Source organism: Aptenodytes forsteri, unplaced genomic scaffold (assembly GCF_000699145.1).
Source record: "Aptenodytes forsteri isolate BGI_AS27 unplaced genomic scaffold, ASM69914v1 Scaffold93, whole genome shotgun sequence".
In the NCBI taxonomy this organism is placed as follows: Eukaryota; Metazoa; Chordata; class Aves; order Sphenisciformes; family Spheniscidae; genus Aptenodytes; species Aptenodytes forsteri.
In genome coordinates, this window is record NW_008794665.1 from 2,310,773 (window position 1) to 2,327,058 (window position 16,286).

At 42.0% G+C, this 16,286-nt stretch overlaps 1 protein-coding gene across 1 annotated transcript in view; it reads left to right on the forward strand.

Moving 5' to 3' along the window:
- Positions 1 to 16,286, forward strand: part of GRID2 (glutamate ionotropic receptor delta type subunit 2) — a 766,470-nt gene that overhangs the window by 692,291 nt on the left and 57,893 nt on the right. The window lies entirely within an intron of this gene.

Below are 16,286 nucleotides of genomic sequence, written 5' to 3' on the forward strand. Positions count from 1 at the left end.
GCTTGAATTCTTCGAATCTGTTCTATGTTGGGAGTGATTTGGCTGAATTTTGTGCTGACATAGCAGTAACATAATACAAAAGTTCACAGGATCAACGAAAAATTTAATTTCAATGAAACATATATATGGTTTATATATTACGATTAGCAATATAAGCAATTATTTACTGAATACTTTAATGTTCCAGCCATGACTAGGCTGGCTCTGCTAAAAGTCTCTGGCTCTGTAATGTTCAGGGTCTCCACGCAAAACAAAGGAGTAACATTTCTTCCTGTAATCTTTCCAAGAAATGCTTCCAGCTGTTAAAGATCTCAGATGCTAGTCAAGGTGTTAAGTCATCCTCTTCAGAGCATCACCCATGTAAGCTTGGGTACAAAAATTTGAAGACATAGGGGAGTTTCATAGTCTGTGTCTTTATTACTAAATACAGTGAAACCTGCCAAGTGGCATGGCATGGCTCATGCCCGCACAGATGAGCATTCTTTACCTCTGCCGCCACCGCTCTCCAAGTCAAGGTGGAAGTATCCAAACCGCCCCTTAGGGACTGCTTCTGACATCATTTATATACTTGTTACAGTTCTCGGTACATGGCAGAAATGGTCACGGCTGATTCTGGTAAGCGATTATCTTCTTCACCACAGTATTCAGTACCTGGAGAGGCTAGGTTACATCCTCTTCTGATAGTCGCCTTTAGCGACTTCTGGATCATTGATCTGTGCAGGCTTGACATTTCCAAGTACAATTTTATTTCGTAACAAAATTTCAGCATTTTGGTGTATTATTATATATTGAAGCTGTAGGAAAGCAGAAGGAAGCATAAAAATTTGCACATATATAGCTCTTTTTATCTGAGGATCTTTGAAGCAATATTTAAATATTAGCGTCTCTCCGTGGAAAGTAAATGCCATTTCCATTTAATGCTTAGGGAATCCATAGCATAAGGAGACTTAAATGAATTCCCAAGGTCAGATGTTTTTCCCTGGTGGAATCAGGGATCATAGGTACTCATATTTCCTTATTTTCCATTTCCTGCTATGGTTATCAGAGTTCAGGTGGATTCTTTGTGAGATATTGTGCCACAGGAGGGTCTGGATGGATACGCAAAACTTAGCACTGATGAGAAAGTAACTCATTACATTATCAAGAGTAATGGTTGAACAGAGAAATTGGAATTTGCTTGGAGTGATGATACCTACTGGAGACTTTAGAGAGCCTGAGATATATATATTCTGAAAATGTGTGTGCTGCCCCTTAAATTTTTATTTCTGTATTATGAAAGCATATTATATTGCACTTCTAATTATGTTCATAAATACAAATTTACAGTTTGAAGCTGTGAAATACCATATAAGAAACAAACACATGAAAGAGAAAGCATGCTTACAAGGTAGCTTACAAGGTTTTGTTCTAAAAACCCTTCAGTACTATTCTTTATGATTACTTCCATGTGATTTTCACAAGTCATCCTTACTTTTCTTCCTAATGAAAAGGCTGAACAACCTTCAGATGCTGCAGCCTGCATGCTAAATAGAGAGGGAAATAGATTTCACTGTATAGGATTAGCAAATGTTCACATGAATATTTCACATTCTTTAATGCAGTAGGGAACTGGTTTGAAATATATTGGCATTTCTTGATCTTTCCCAAAATAAATATATTTATGTGAAAATACAGGGCTTCTCTTTTATGAAATTTCATATAAACTCATAAGCTGCACAGTGTTAAATCCCTAAGGTGCAGCTGTAAAAGGTCTGGCAAGCTTACAGGAGATTTTGGTCTCAGTGCAGGAAGCACGGGCACGAGTTTAAGGCTTTTCATTACCTTTTCTGAACATTCAGGCAATTCCCAGAGAAACAGGAAAAGAGATAGAGAGGTGTAAACACCCACCCCTTCTCTCCAATGCTGTGGGGCATGAGTCGCAGTCAAGATAACGCTGTGGTAAAGTTTAGGCATTTGGGATTTCCAGAAACAGTCTATGTTTGGGAAGTCTGCTGTGTTGTTCTCCAGGGGATTAACACACGCAAAATACTGTGGCCTTTGGGGACTGCAACAATATTCCCCTGCTCTGTGAAGTATTCCAGTCTCTATGGGAGTTTACCCATCAGTTAGGCTACTTAAGAAAGGCATTAAACCTGCAATCAGTTTGAAATGCTGAGGTGCCATCAAAACACACCCAGGGCCTTGCAAAATTAAATTCCCTCATGTCATTTCCTCCCGTAACTGATTGTGATGGCATGTCCCTTTATACCACCGGCAGTTTGTGAGGTGCTGAAAAGAAGCTTGAAACAACCGAGAACGTTACGAGAACCAAAGCCGTGGTGATGGTCCCAGTGGCCACGTACCTGCGTTTGGGATGTGGGACCGCAGCTGATGACCACCTGGTTATCTGGTACCCACCGCACTGAAGCAGCACACAAGCTGCAGTGCCCCGAGCATGGTGCGGAGCCAGTGCTGACAGCCGCCCTGCTCCCAGCCTCAAACTGCTGCTACCAGCTAGTGCCCGTGTATTTGCATGGGATGCAGTCCTACCAGTATGGAATGAGCCTCCACTTACCAAGGAACCAGAAAATGAAAATGCTGATATTAGGCTACAGCTAAATTAACACAAAAGGTTCAATATATACTTGATTTTAAATTGATGCAATTAAGCAAGTATGATACGGGAATGCATGTGCTGCCATTGAGGTACACTTGCTTGCATTGGTTCATATTATGTTTGTTAATTCTACAGATGTAAAGTGATGCCTATACCCTTTAAACAGTAGAGTGAGTGCTCCCGCATATTTGAACCGATGCAGTTTAAAATCAGAATTATTCTTACAAATGCAAGTTTGGGCATAGTGAAATATTAGTGGGGAGTGTGGCAAAATGCACATCACTTAGAAACTCCATGCACATTTGCTGGGCTTTTAAAAAATTAATTCCAGCCACACCACAGAAGATGAAACCCTGTTCAGGATTATTCTTTCCAGACTCAAGGAAATCTAACATTCTGGGGATGAACAAAATGTTTTTGATGAGAAAAGTTATACCGTTCAGAGCGCAATATCAATATGCCTTCAAAAAAGCATTTTGTGCAGGCACGGTTTAGCAAAGGAGAAGGGTAACCAACTGAAAGCACTGTAAAGAAACCGGTCTTTGAGACCTTTCTTTTTCGCATGCAGAAAATCTCTTCTAGGCCAAAACAAAGACATGAGCAGCAGTGAGTGGTCTGACTGCAGAATGAGATTGGCTTTTTGCTGTATTGGGATGGCAAAGTGGCCAGCTGGGGTCCCTCGTAGTGCCTGTGACCACTCTGTGCCTAATGCTCTCTCTGAAAACAGGTGCTTCAAGTCCATCCTGAAAATAGGTGTGTGGCTGTAGCACAAATAATATAGAAAATAATCTGGGTAACATTTGAATGATGGACCTGTCGTAGCATCCTGATGACTTCATTCACATGTTGCAGATCTTAACAAACACGTCTGGCCATGCCATTAGGCAGCCAGTTGATGTGCTCAGGTAGATTGCTCTCCCCTTTTCTTTGCCACTAAGACTTAACCTTCTGAGCACCAGCAGCCTCCAGGCAGAGTGTCTGTTTTCTCTCTCTATATATATATTTTTCTTTCAAGTTAGTGACAGGGGCTTTAATAATAGGAACTGCCAAATTTCCTAGGAGAGTTTGAAGAGGATGTGCCATTTGGTTCATGAGGAACTGTGTGCTGACACTAAATTTGACACCTGTTAAGAAGTCTTTTCAGCCCTAAACTTTAAAACTTCCATTGCATCCCTGGGAGGTATAAATATAATTGCAAACTCTTTTCAGAGTATTTCATAGGATGTCTGTGCTTCCTACAGTGCAGCAGCAATGGCTCAGGCACTGCGCTGGTGGCTGGCTTTTGGTGGGGGTCAAGGAGGGGGTGGGAGCAAAGCGCTCACATCCCCGCTCACGTCTCCGCTTCCTCTGCTGCCTGACTCTCTTCTTCTGCTCTACAGTCCTGGCCACACAGCGCATTAGAGGCAGAGGGAGAGGAAATGCTAATTTCATACTCATCAGAGGCCAGCGGCTGGCTTTTCACTTAAGTAACTAGAAGCTGTCAACACCCAGCACCACTGGTGCCGTAGTTGTTTTGCATTCCTCATATCCCAAGAGCATCCATGTGCGTTCTGCCCCAAAGACTTCACTTTTAAATAAAAGGAAACAGTGACAATAGAAAAAAAAGGCAAGATTGCCCTCAGAGCCCACAGTGTGGGACTCTTGCTTGTTGTTCATCAACTGTGTTTCCCCGAACGGCACTCACCCCGGCCGTCCACAAGCTTACGGACACTTAAAGTTGTCTGTGTACCAAAAGAAGAAGCAGCAGTTGCATACCTCCCAGTGGTCATCTGTGAGGGGTGGGGTACGCAATGGGATAATATATGGAAGGTACAACTACCATATAGCTTCTGCAGAAACGTCAGATTGAATTTGGCATAGATCACAAAAGGTCGCAAAGAATTTGTGTTGCAGCTAGAGAAGCCAGTCACTTCTTTCTGTCCTGGGGGAGAAAAGAAATGAGTCTTAGAATGATTTCTCCATGGGAAGCCTAAAGACACCTCACTAGCAGCAAGCATTGCCCTTTCAGATGTCCAAAATTTTGGAGGCAAAGCAGAGAGCCACAGTGTAGCGTTTCAGACTCCCCCTTAGCAAATCATTAGGGATATGCTTTAAATAAATGGTATGGATTTTCTCTTGTTCTTCTTTTCTCATCAGCAAAACCCTGAGTTTTAGAAAGTTCCTGCCCTGAGTCATAAATATGTGTTCTTCCTGTCTCCTCGCTATTAATTCTCTCTCCTTAGATTTTCATTTTGTGTCTTGGAGGTCACTGATGTCCAAAGACTTCAGCACAAGGAAAATTACTTCCTTCCTAACTACCTTGATTTTTTTTTCTGAGTCCTTGGGTCTATGTACCCCTTTGAGGAGATCCTCCCCTCTGCATTTTTTTTTTTTTTTTTTTAATGAAAACCCAAGAGAGTGTCCCTTACTCTCTGATTTATCTTTTACCAGCTATGGGGAAAATAAGAGTTTTGGATTACATCCTAACCCTTGCAGAGGACTGACCATAATGATCTAACTGGATTTTTCATTATTAAATACAGTGATCATCTGCAGAACAGTGGATATCTTAGTAAGAGCTCAGCTTTGCTTTGCTTATTTGCTTAGAATTGAAATACTATTCTGAGCTCTCTATATAACATTCTGAAAAATATAGCAAAGAAACTAGTAAAATCCGGCCTCACCCCCCCCCTATTGGACTTGCAGCAAACTCTTGAATTTAAATAGACAACTTTAATTCTTAGAGCCTGCCCTTAGATCATGTCACAAGTTCATATAACTGAAATTACATTAGTGAGAGGAAAAAAAAAATCAAAATTAATTCCAGATTTCTGAGCAATCTGACCTGAGAATCCAGTCTTAATTGATTCAGATATAGTCACTGTTAACAAAAGCCTTAACTTCAGAGTAGCACATGACAAGATGGTTTCTCAGATAACCAGGATACTAAATAAAAAACCCTATAGTAACACACCAATGTAATATTTCTCAACCATCCAAAATAATAGTCTATCCTTATTTTTTGCTGTCTACGTTAGACTCGTAGGGGTGAAACTGGGAATTGCATCAGGCCCTAGGTCTCAAAACATGTCCACCTTCCTTTTTCCTGACCCAAGTCCTGCAAGATAAACTGCAAGTAACCTTCATGCTGGGAAACTCACCTTATGGAAGTGTTGCTCAGATAGCCAGCCGCCTGCTCCGGCGGAGCCGCAGGGTGGTTGCATTCTGCACAGCTCACTCCCAGGCCACCGAATCCAGGCTGAAGACCTGTAACCTCAAATGGATTATAAGAAAACATGTAGCTTCATTCTGATTTAAAAATATGGCATCCGTTACTTCATATAAAGCCCTAGCAGAAAGCTTTTGTCCCACGACTATACTCTCTTCTTTTTTCTACCAAGCCCGCAACAATCTAATCAAGCTTACGGTTTTCTGTAATCCTGTATGAGCACATTGCTAATAGCTTTCCCCAAGGACCAGATGATCTGACGTTGTCCTTTTGCATCCTACTCCACTAACTCCTTAATGCAGAGCTGCAGGTTTTGAAGATTCCTGCACTGTCCAGAAGTGTTTCCTGGCTTTATTATCCATTCACATCTCACTTGCTAGCAGGGGCTGCTGGCTGTAGGACTGCAGAGAAGCTGTGGCTCCCACACATTGCGTTGTGAGAGCAGGAAACATGGTTTTATTGATTGCTGATGGTGTGTATCTGGTGCTTGCAGGTCTCACAATAGAGTCATGATTAGAAGTTGAAAGAGGTGGAGACGCCTACAGAAACACAGACTTTAGCAACTTTTTAATATGCTATAATATTAACTGATGGGGTGGGTTAAAAGATTCTGCAGCAGGTCTGAAGTTTATAACATGCACATAATGGAAAATTAATTAATGAAAACATATAAAGGCAACAAACAGATTAGTGGGCTTTTTAAATATACCATAATATTAATTGATGAGATAGGTTAAAGGATCCTGAAGCAGCAGCACTGAGATGAAGCATGAGAAAGAAAATCGTAAGGGAAGGGCATTAGATCTTCTTGCCTTCATACAGCATAGAGCTATGAGAATCAGAGCGCTGCCTGCCAGCTTCATCATGGAAAGGCACCTCTGCATCCAAACAGTGCTGTGCTGAAGGAGTTGCTGTGCGTTGGAAAAGAGGTACCATGAAAAAGACAGCTTCATGCCTTCTCTTTTTCCTAGTCGGTGTTCACTTTCAGAAAGGGCACTGCATTTAAAGTTTCAGAAAGGCAAGCCAGGTAAGCTGTTTATGCATATTAATTCCACATCATTACCCATGAACCACCCCAAAGATAACAGTCTAACTGTAATGTGTTAAATTGCCAATAGATATCGCTTTGCAAGCTATTTCTCACTACTTTCTATCCACTTCTCTAGCCTTAGGCACCTCAGACTTGGCGTCTAAAATGACCAGGTATTACCCAGTGACGTGTGTGCAGTACAGTCAGTGGAAGCAGTGTTGCTCATCCAACTATATGGAAGCAACGTTTCTTGTAAGCTGAGTTGTTCATGTGTTTTAAAGTTTTATAGAGCGAGTAAGTGCATGGCTGCAGAATTTGAAACTGCTTGGTTATAAATCTGATGACAGTAAAGCTAAAAGAAGTCTCAGCAAGTGGCTTCCCTCCAAGAACTTGCCTTTTTATGAATTCCTAAAGAAGAGATTAGGTTTACAGTTAATGCACTTTCCTGTAGTACATTTTTTGATTTCTGGCTACTTTCTCTTATGTTCATGTGCATCAGTCTTGAGAGGAGCGAGTTTAACTACTCACTCCGACTCAGTTGGACAGCAGCATTGCCTTTGAAGTGGGGTGGAAAGTGAGTGCAAAGCTTTCCCTGCAAATAGGAAGGATCCCACCATGCAGCTGTCTTGATGACAGAACCGTAATCACCACAAATAAGGGTTTAGCTCGCCTACTCCATACCAGCGCTACCTGCCAAAGGTTCCTGCCTCTTGACCTAAGTTGCTCAAAACGCTGGTCAACCTATTTCAGTTAAAATTAGCAAGAGTAGCAAAATAGGAGAGAATAATAGATCTTTCCTAACCCATTTTGTTGGCTTAAAAGGTAATTAACCTTTAGCTGGAACATAAAGCTATTCTTCAGCTGGTCCTGTTTTCCAGATAAAAATGAAAGGCTTTTGCCTGAAAATAAAGCTTGTTTTCAAAGCTGAAATATGCTCTGGTAAATAGTGAACTTGATGGTATGACAACTGCAGGGATTTATCCACACCTGAGCTAAAAATTTGGCTTCCATCCATGGAACTGCTGCATCAGGGTTTTCCCCTGCCATAAAACACCTGTCTGCTATTTGTTACCCATCCTTGAATCGTTGGTAGGCGAAGGAAGGTGCTAGCCTTGCTTGATTACTTCAGTCAAGTTCAGAGGTAGGGAAAGGAAAAAAGAGTGCGTGGAAAGTCTCCAGAACATAGAGCCAAGGAACAGTGGTAGCATGGTTTGTAGCAGAGGTGTCTTCCCTCGCTGAAACAGGATGTGAGGAAGAAGAAAGCTAGTTGCAGGGACAGAGGGAGTGAGAGGAGAGGCACCGAGGAGAGGGAGGAGCTAGGTGCTGGTGAATGATTATGGGGGGGTGAATAAATGGAGCCTTCCTTATTGCTCAGCTCCGTGCAGGGAGGAGATGAGCAAAGTGAGAAATCTAAGGAAACTACCCAGAGAAGCTTTCTGCTGTGTCTCAGAGCAAGCCCATGGGGTAGGTTGCTCCCTGGAGCAATCAGGTGGAAACTGGGAGGAGGAGTCGGACAGTATCTCCAGCAGGGTCACCAGTATGTCGGAGCATGGTAATTAGAGAAGATTGGATTAGTTGAAAGGTGAAGATGGGGTGGGGAAGCCTTTACTCTCTGAATGTATGGGACCTCAGTAGCCTTGAGGAAAAAATGCTCTGGGGATGACATATCACAAGGTCTTAAGGACCTCTGTCCAAATCCCAAAGAAAACTTGGTGGTGGCAAGGAAACCAAGGCAGTAAGCTGCAGAGAGGCTTGTGTCAAGATTTTTGTCTGGCATGGTGTAAACAGTAAGTGGCTTTGGAAAACTTCTGTGCTGTGTGCTTCCGTTACCACATAGCCTGGCTGGGCCGCACCGCAGAGCAGCCCCTGAAGGTCTGAGTCATGGGAAGCAGGCACGTAGACACCTGGAGTGTGCATCCAGCTGTCCTGCTGCTGCAGGCGTTACAGAGCCTCTGCCCAAGCCAGGCAGAGAAGTAGCGCTGCTGCGGCTTGTCCTGGCACGAGGTTGCAGCATGTCAAAACCCAGGCACAGGCAGCAGATGTGCTTGACTCGGCTGTGTCAGTTGGATCCAAATTTCCCTTGAAATATTTCACAGACCTAGTCCCTAGCATTGGCCCGGTTCAGAACAGGCTCCCAAAAAAGCTCACCTTGGCTCTGTAGTTTTCTGAGGGGTCAAAACAGATAGAAGCATTTGCTGACATGAATCAGTTGGATATGTTTGGGACTCTCATTTGCACAATGTGTTTTGTTTGCCGCTTTAGTGCTCATCTGGTTAGGTTAGCCCAAGATAAAGCAGGGCCCTGATCCCAGTCGTCATAGCTCTGATAGCTTTTATAAAAATCAAGTGGCTTTCCAGACCCAGGTTTTGTACTTAAACATGGCTTCACTCTGCTTTATGACTAAGTGCAAGCAGAAAGAAAGGATGATATGGCCGTGGAAAAACTGTGCTTGCCACTTTATTCATAAAACACTTTTGCAAAGTACATTTAGTAGTTTGCCGTTGTAACCACCTGCATGCAGAGCTTTCAGTGCAGAGCTCTGACACTGTATTTAGTTCATACTTTGACTGCTCAGCTAAAACTTCCATTTGTATGCATTTATTCTGCTTCACACATTATGTTAGCAGTCACTTTCAATATTTCAAAGTCACAGCAGTCTTTTTCTGACATACGTTTGTCAGAATGAACTGCCTTGATTGCTATTATTACAGACTGCAGTTCCTGACTAAGGGAAAAGTCTTATATAGAACCAGAACATTGAAATGGCTCAATAAAACAATAGATAAAACAGAATAAAATTAGACTAACTGAACAGAAATAGATGCTTTAAATGACCAGCCAAAAAAATTTTTAAAAAGGAGGAGAGGAGGCCAAGGCAGGATTTATAATCCCACACAACAAAATTAATCGGGAAAAATCTGATTTTTTAAGTTCATATGCAAGGTATTGAAAATTGCTCTTTGCTGCTACCTGGTAGTGAGTCAGTAAAGTATGTCTTACTTGGACTTTCTCTTAATCAAATACTTTATCATATTCCTCTAATGATCACTCTCAATAGAAGGATTTTAATAATCAGTCCATTATAGTCACAGCACAGTATAACGAGGGGCTTTGGCCTAGCCCGAGAGGGTGCTTACACTCCTGATTAAGTCCTAGTGGTAGTAATTTATCATGGCACCTGAGCACATCTCTCTCTCGCATGTGCTTAATAGCATGCAGGGGCTTTGCTAGTTCACTCTAAAAGCCCTTACAGTTTAGGACTGAACCCGGGGGGAAACACACTTGTTTGGAAAGTTAATGATCCTTTTATGCTTATTGTAATTAAAAATTTTTTTTTCCTTATATTTGCTACTGTTGTCTTCAGCTGAAAGAATAGTATAACAATAGATGAATTTCCAAAGCAGTAAAGAAAAGCTGCCACTTACTTACCTTGCTTTGTAGATAACTAGGTACTGCAGATGCTCCCACTAAAGCACAAAGGTTTCAACTAGTAACAAGGCATGAAAGGGCAAAATAACTTTTCTGGATACAGTTTCATAGGTGGGATGCCTAAACGTCACCAAAAAGATCATTGGTATCTCCAAAGACAGCAGATTCCTGCAGAAACCCCGTAAGACAGATAAGCTGTTGTTTGTGGGTTTGGGTTTTTTTAATTAAAAATTTTATTTTTTTAAATTAAAAAACACAAACAAACTCCATTACAGTAATATTTGGAGAGAAAAGTAGCAGAGTAGTAAGCACGGATTTGCAGCATTGAGAGCAGAGATTAGAAGATCCTGATCCAGGACTGAATTTTTTTGGCTTTGCTTGGGGTATTCCTAGAGCAGCATGTGAGAAGAAGTGTGCAGAACTGAGCCTTGAATTAGCTGAGAAGTATGCATTCTATTTTTAATATTGTTTGGTTGTATTAATTTCCTTGGGTTTGGAGGGACTTTAGTTAATTAGCAATGGAACTTCAGATCATGGAGTTACGCCAGATTTATACTGGTTTAGCTGACGGGAGAATTTAATCCTATAAATATGTCTTTGGCATAATTTAGATGTAAGGCTCAAGGTTAACATCCCCATGAAACAGGGAATTTATGTTCATTTCTTTTTTTTGCCTGTGAAGTACTATGCAAAGCTACAGAAACGTGTCAGCTCTGACAGTCACACTTGTGCAGCAATCAGGGCTTTCAAAAAGCCATCGGGGTTCACCCGCAGCATCAAATTCCCCTGCATTCTTCACCATTTTATATAAATATGCAGAAAAGTGTAAAATCCATAGAAGAAAAGCAATTGAAAATGAAGCATGGTTAAAACCCAGAGGAAGTGAAGGTTTGTTGATCTTCTTCATGTCCCTCTTAAATTAGAAACACCTACAATGCTCGCTTTTAATTAAGAGTAGCAATCTTGCTTCCTGTTAAATATATAAGCCCCCTTGAAAATAAGGGGGTTTAGATAGAATCACTGACAGGTGTTTAACCCACGAGCAGCTATATCCATGGCTGTATAGGTAAGTAGGTTGCTGTGGTGGCAGCAGCATTTATATTTTATTCTCACGCCCAAAATGAAATGTTTGTGTGCGTAGCTAGGCCGGCAGCAGAGAGCAGAGGCATACCGCGTAGCAATACCTTCTTCTTCTGCCTTGCAAGTGAAGGGGCTGTCACTCCAACTTGCAGTGGGAAACTAAGTTTGGGGGGATGAATGACACATCCAAGATAACTCCGCAAATCACTCAGCCAGCTAGCAAAGCCATTGCTTCTCCCGCCACTCCTTCTCTGCCCATTTTCCCAGCTTTTCCTTCTTTATTCCTAGTGCAGGCCACATGGCTTAACTGTTTACTTGCTCTGAGGCCTTTTTTTGTAGAAGAAATCCAGGGTGGTTTTGGCATTGGGGTTTTTTTAAGGGCTAAAGTTAGGAGAAGCAACCTCTGCTTCCACTGAGAGCTGCAATAGCTGAGATTAAGAGAGGCTGCAGGTAGTGGAGCCAGCACAGCCACGGGCTGCGCGTGGGCACAGCATCCTTCCTCTCCCTCCTGCCAGCTTTATTTCAAATTACCTGGTGCCTTGGCACCACCAGCTGCTTCCTTTTTTCTGCCCAAAGTGCTTTCCTACTGCTGCTTCAGTTAACACGGACCCTTTTAGCTGCTTCAGTGTTGTGTAGAAACCTGTTGTCCCTTGCACTGCCAAATAGGGATGGTGGTCTGCAGCGGGGCCCTGCGGGGTGAAGCCCCAGGTGGGTGCAAGGGAGCAGCCCCCGGCGTGGCTGGGCAAGGTCTGAGTCCAGGAGGTGCAGAGGGCTGTAAGCGCTTGCCCCCTTGGGGTGGTGGTCTCAAAACCACCTTAAAAACAAAACTGGTGTTTGGGATCAGTACTGTTGTTCATTGTGAAGGAGAGAGGATTTTTTAATTTCCTTTTTTTCCCGGTTTCTAGGAAGCGTGAGTGGTTTGTCTGTTCATTGGGCTGAACTGTCGTCATCTTTTTGCTTCTGTTTGAAATAAGCCTGCGTAAGCAACTCTCACCAGGAGACTTCTGTCCCGGGCTGGCAGGACTGGGAGCAGACCACGCTGTGCTCCTTTCAGCCTATTGCAATTCAAGATGATTCCCACAGTGCCGCATTTCAGGTTCAATTCTGAAGATTTTCTTGCTCACAGAGACACTTTCTCATCCCCCACAGGCACTTGCATACACACTGGTATCTTTTTCCCAATTGAGGAAAAAGTAGAGATGCCAGCCCTTCATCTTGGCTAGGCAACGATAAGCTCCTTGCTAAAATTTTTAAATGTTACAGCCCTTTAGATCACTAACATACATCTAGCCAATCCTTTACAGCTGGAATTATTGCAGGGCTGAATCATAATGGTAATGGTGCAGGTTATCTCTGTGTAAATAGCGCAGTATCTTTATTCAGCAGCAGAAATGCTGCAGGTCTGCACTGATATATTGATCCGGATAAACCGGATAATTTATTCCTAACCAGAGGCACCTTCTTAAAGTTCAGTTTGTGATGCTTGCAGGTAAAACTGATGATTTACTGTTCGTGGATATGGCAATATACCTGGTGTGCTGCCTACAAACCAGTCTTTTTTTCCATAGGCCTGATGCTGGACTTCATGAGCTTCTTGCTATACTGCCAGCGCTAATGTAGACATTGCATCTGGGCAAGAAAGTTCCTTATTTCTGTCTGCTGTTCTTTTTGGCAGTCTGCATCGCTTTCATTTGGGGCGTTAGTGGTGCTTGCCTTGAGTCATAGTGCTTTGACAGCAGGGTTGCAGGAAGCTTTCTTGGCAACATTTGCTTTTCTAGAGAATTGTTTCCTGCCTGGAGGTTTATTGCGCACTCTGAACTTGAGCTTTCTTTCAAAGAAATTTCAGCTAAGTTTTTGGACTTGGTTTTAATGAAATGGAGTAATTTGTGGTTGAAGGAGGAAATGGTATGATATTCAGGGATTATTTTTTAACTCAAAATGGGGAACAAATTATGAAATTATGAGGCAATTGCTCAAGGCCTTGTCAATCAGAACTGCTGCTCTTGGCACACCATTTCTCCTGCGTTACCCTGTCTGCTCCACGATAACATTGTAGTTAGCTAAATTAGCTAGTATTAGCTAGATACTTAAATGTCATTAGAAATTTGTAAACTGAATTCTTTGTTAAAGTTGAAAGTAGAAACCCATTATTTGATAGAAATAAATAGAAAAGAATGCTTGTAATAATTCCAGAATCAGTCATCATAAAATGAGGAAAGTCTGCATTAAGGTTCCACATCAAAGAAACCTGAAGGTAAGGGATGCAATTAATTCAGTCAGCCAACTCAAAATCAGTCCTATAATGATGCCATGCAGTTAACCTATGCTTATAATTAAGGTATTTCCTTAGTTATTAGAACTTGAGTAGATAAAAACAAATGTGCTTATTTCTTTTCTTTTCAATTTTGTAAGAACATGTGAGATTTTTGTCTTCAGATGATTACTTTGTGGCAGGGATGGGAAGGCCAGTAAGCTGAAAGCTTAGGAAGTTGAAAATGCATGGGAGGAAAGTGCCTAATACTGATTTGTGCTCTGAAAATCTTCCTCCGGCTTTTCCTACATCAGTGTGAGATCCTTTGTGGACCAGGATGCTGGACTAGGTGTTGTAATGGCCTTTCTGGCCCTACTGTCTGCAAGGCTGTTCACTTCATTTTAAACTGCACTTCCCCTGCTACCAGCCTGCTGCCTTTCTCCTCCAAGCTTATAGTTTGCTCCTTTGCAGCATCTCTCCATTCTGTTCAGGGCAGTTAGGTCACCCTCAGCAGCATACGTGGGTAGCCCCGGGACACCCGGGGGATCCTCCAGATTGCTCACTGCCCATACCATGAACCCACAACTAACTTCCCGTGATCTGTTCTACTTCATTACACTGTTTATTGAATTTTGCTAGAGGTATTGTCTTTCGTACTCTTGGGACCAGCATCAGTTGTCATGGCAATTACTGTCAGACGGTTGCAACTTGTATGCTTGGAGGAGGGTAGGAAAGCTGATGGCCAGAAGAAGCAGCAGTTCAAAGAAGCATAAAATATCAGTTACTAATACTGCTTAGTGACCAAATTCTTTGGGGCTGTAGCAGTTGGTAGATAGTTTGACTTCAATTAATATCCTGTGTGTCTTTCACATTAGCTCCTAGATTAATATTATTGGTTTGGTTTTTAATAATCACAATGGCATTTGAAACGAATGATGAAAGAAATGGGTCGTTCTCTATGAAGTCATTCTTCAAGTTGGTACAGTAGTCATATGTCTGCCCATCCTGCATGTGGTTTGGCCATATTATACTAGGAAATAGTTTACAAAGGAACCCCAAGATATGTTTGAAAAAACAGGGACCCTCGTTAATGTCCTTTAGCCTTTCCACAATGCTTAGCCCCAGCTTCCCTGACAGTCTAGGGAAGAAAGACTGCAGAAGTGGAGGCTAACTGTACAGCTCCCATCATCTGACCGTGTTACGTTGTGGATGGGGCCCACAAGCTGGTTTTTCCACCTCGGTGCTTTTGAACATTGGGCTTGCCTATTGACACTTCTAACATGGGTTGGTTGGTTTGGGGGTTTTTTTTTTATGAAATGGAGGCACAGCTAAGTCTGAAAATTTCGCATAAGCTAGAAGAAGATCCATGCATGATAACAGCATGCCATTACCGCTAACTGAATTATGGATTATTTTTACCAGATGATAAACACAAAATAGAAGGCTTCATACCCTCAACTACTAAACCTCTCCACCCACTAAATTTCTCCTCCAGGAATTTTGTCTGTATTGACTGAGGAAGTTGAAATCTTTGTAAATAGACATAAATTGATAGACAAAATGCAAGATAAAGAAAATTATGTAAACATGCCAGGTGCTCATAAGAGTAATCTTTCAATGCTCTTTTTGGTAAAACAATGACAGAGAAAATTAGTAGAGTGGGGCCTGGAAGCAGTATTGCAATATATACCTATTCAAATATGCTCTCCCGGGATCTTCTTTTCTTCAAATAAAACAACCCTTTCCATGCAAAACAAGTCTGGGAAGGAAGAGAAGTGCATATTAAATTTGTTCAGTCCATAGCTCCATAGACAGGTCAAATTCATTTCTGTCAAAACCTGGAGAAAATGCTTCACAGCCCTTTAAGTCAGATACACCTAATAGGACAACATTATGTCTCTGGCACATCTTGGTATGAATTTGTTATTTTGCTGAGCAACTTGACACAAACAGAGATATTTTGAAATATCCCAGACTGCTTGATGGCCAGTTTATGTTTAGACAAAGAGGAGAAGGATCTTTAGCTTGTTGATTGGCAAAAGCCTGGGCAAGAGTTGTCTACTTCTCTATTAAGAGTCTGGCTTTCATAATGGAGGGAAAAGAGGAGTTTTGCACACGGGTTGTCACGTATGTGTTTCAGCTTTGCTACAGGGAGGCTCTGTCATTTGCCTGCTGAAGTTGCACAGCCAGTTTTCCAGCGCTTTTCTTAACCACACACCTTAGAAAACAGCAAAGGTTTTTGCCGCATGTTGCGTAGCGTTTTAAAACCTCTCAACAGGGGATGTATCAATATTGATCTTGTTCTGGAGACTGCACTTCTTGATGCTTCGCTCTTTTGTAATGAACCCCTGTAAAGGAAAAAATGGGCTAATAATACTCATTTTACCAGGGTCTCAGGGGAATGGAAGCAGGTTTCTTGTCACACTTGAGCTGACAGTTTTCTGATTGATGCATTTGGGGGAAGTTGAAAGAGGATTAAAGCCTCATGGTGCTGGTTTATTTCAAGAACATGACATGTTAGATATGATAATAAAGTGGGAATTTTTCTTCTATGGCTTTTATGGGCTTGGGGTTGTTTAGGATGAAATTATGGATAAAGCGATGGCTGAAGTCAACTGTATGTGTTTCTGAGGTGGTCAGACGCAAGGTGACAGGAGCCGTTATAAAACCCTTTGCAGTTTTTTGCTACAGA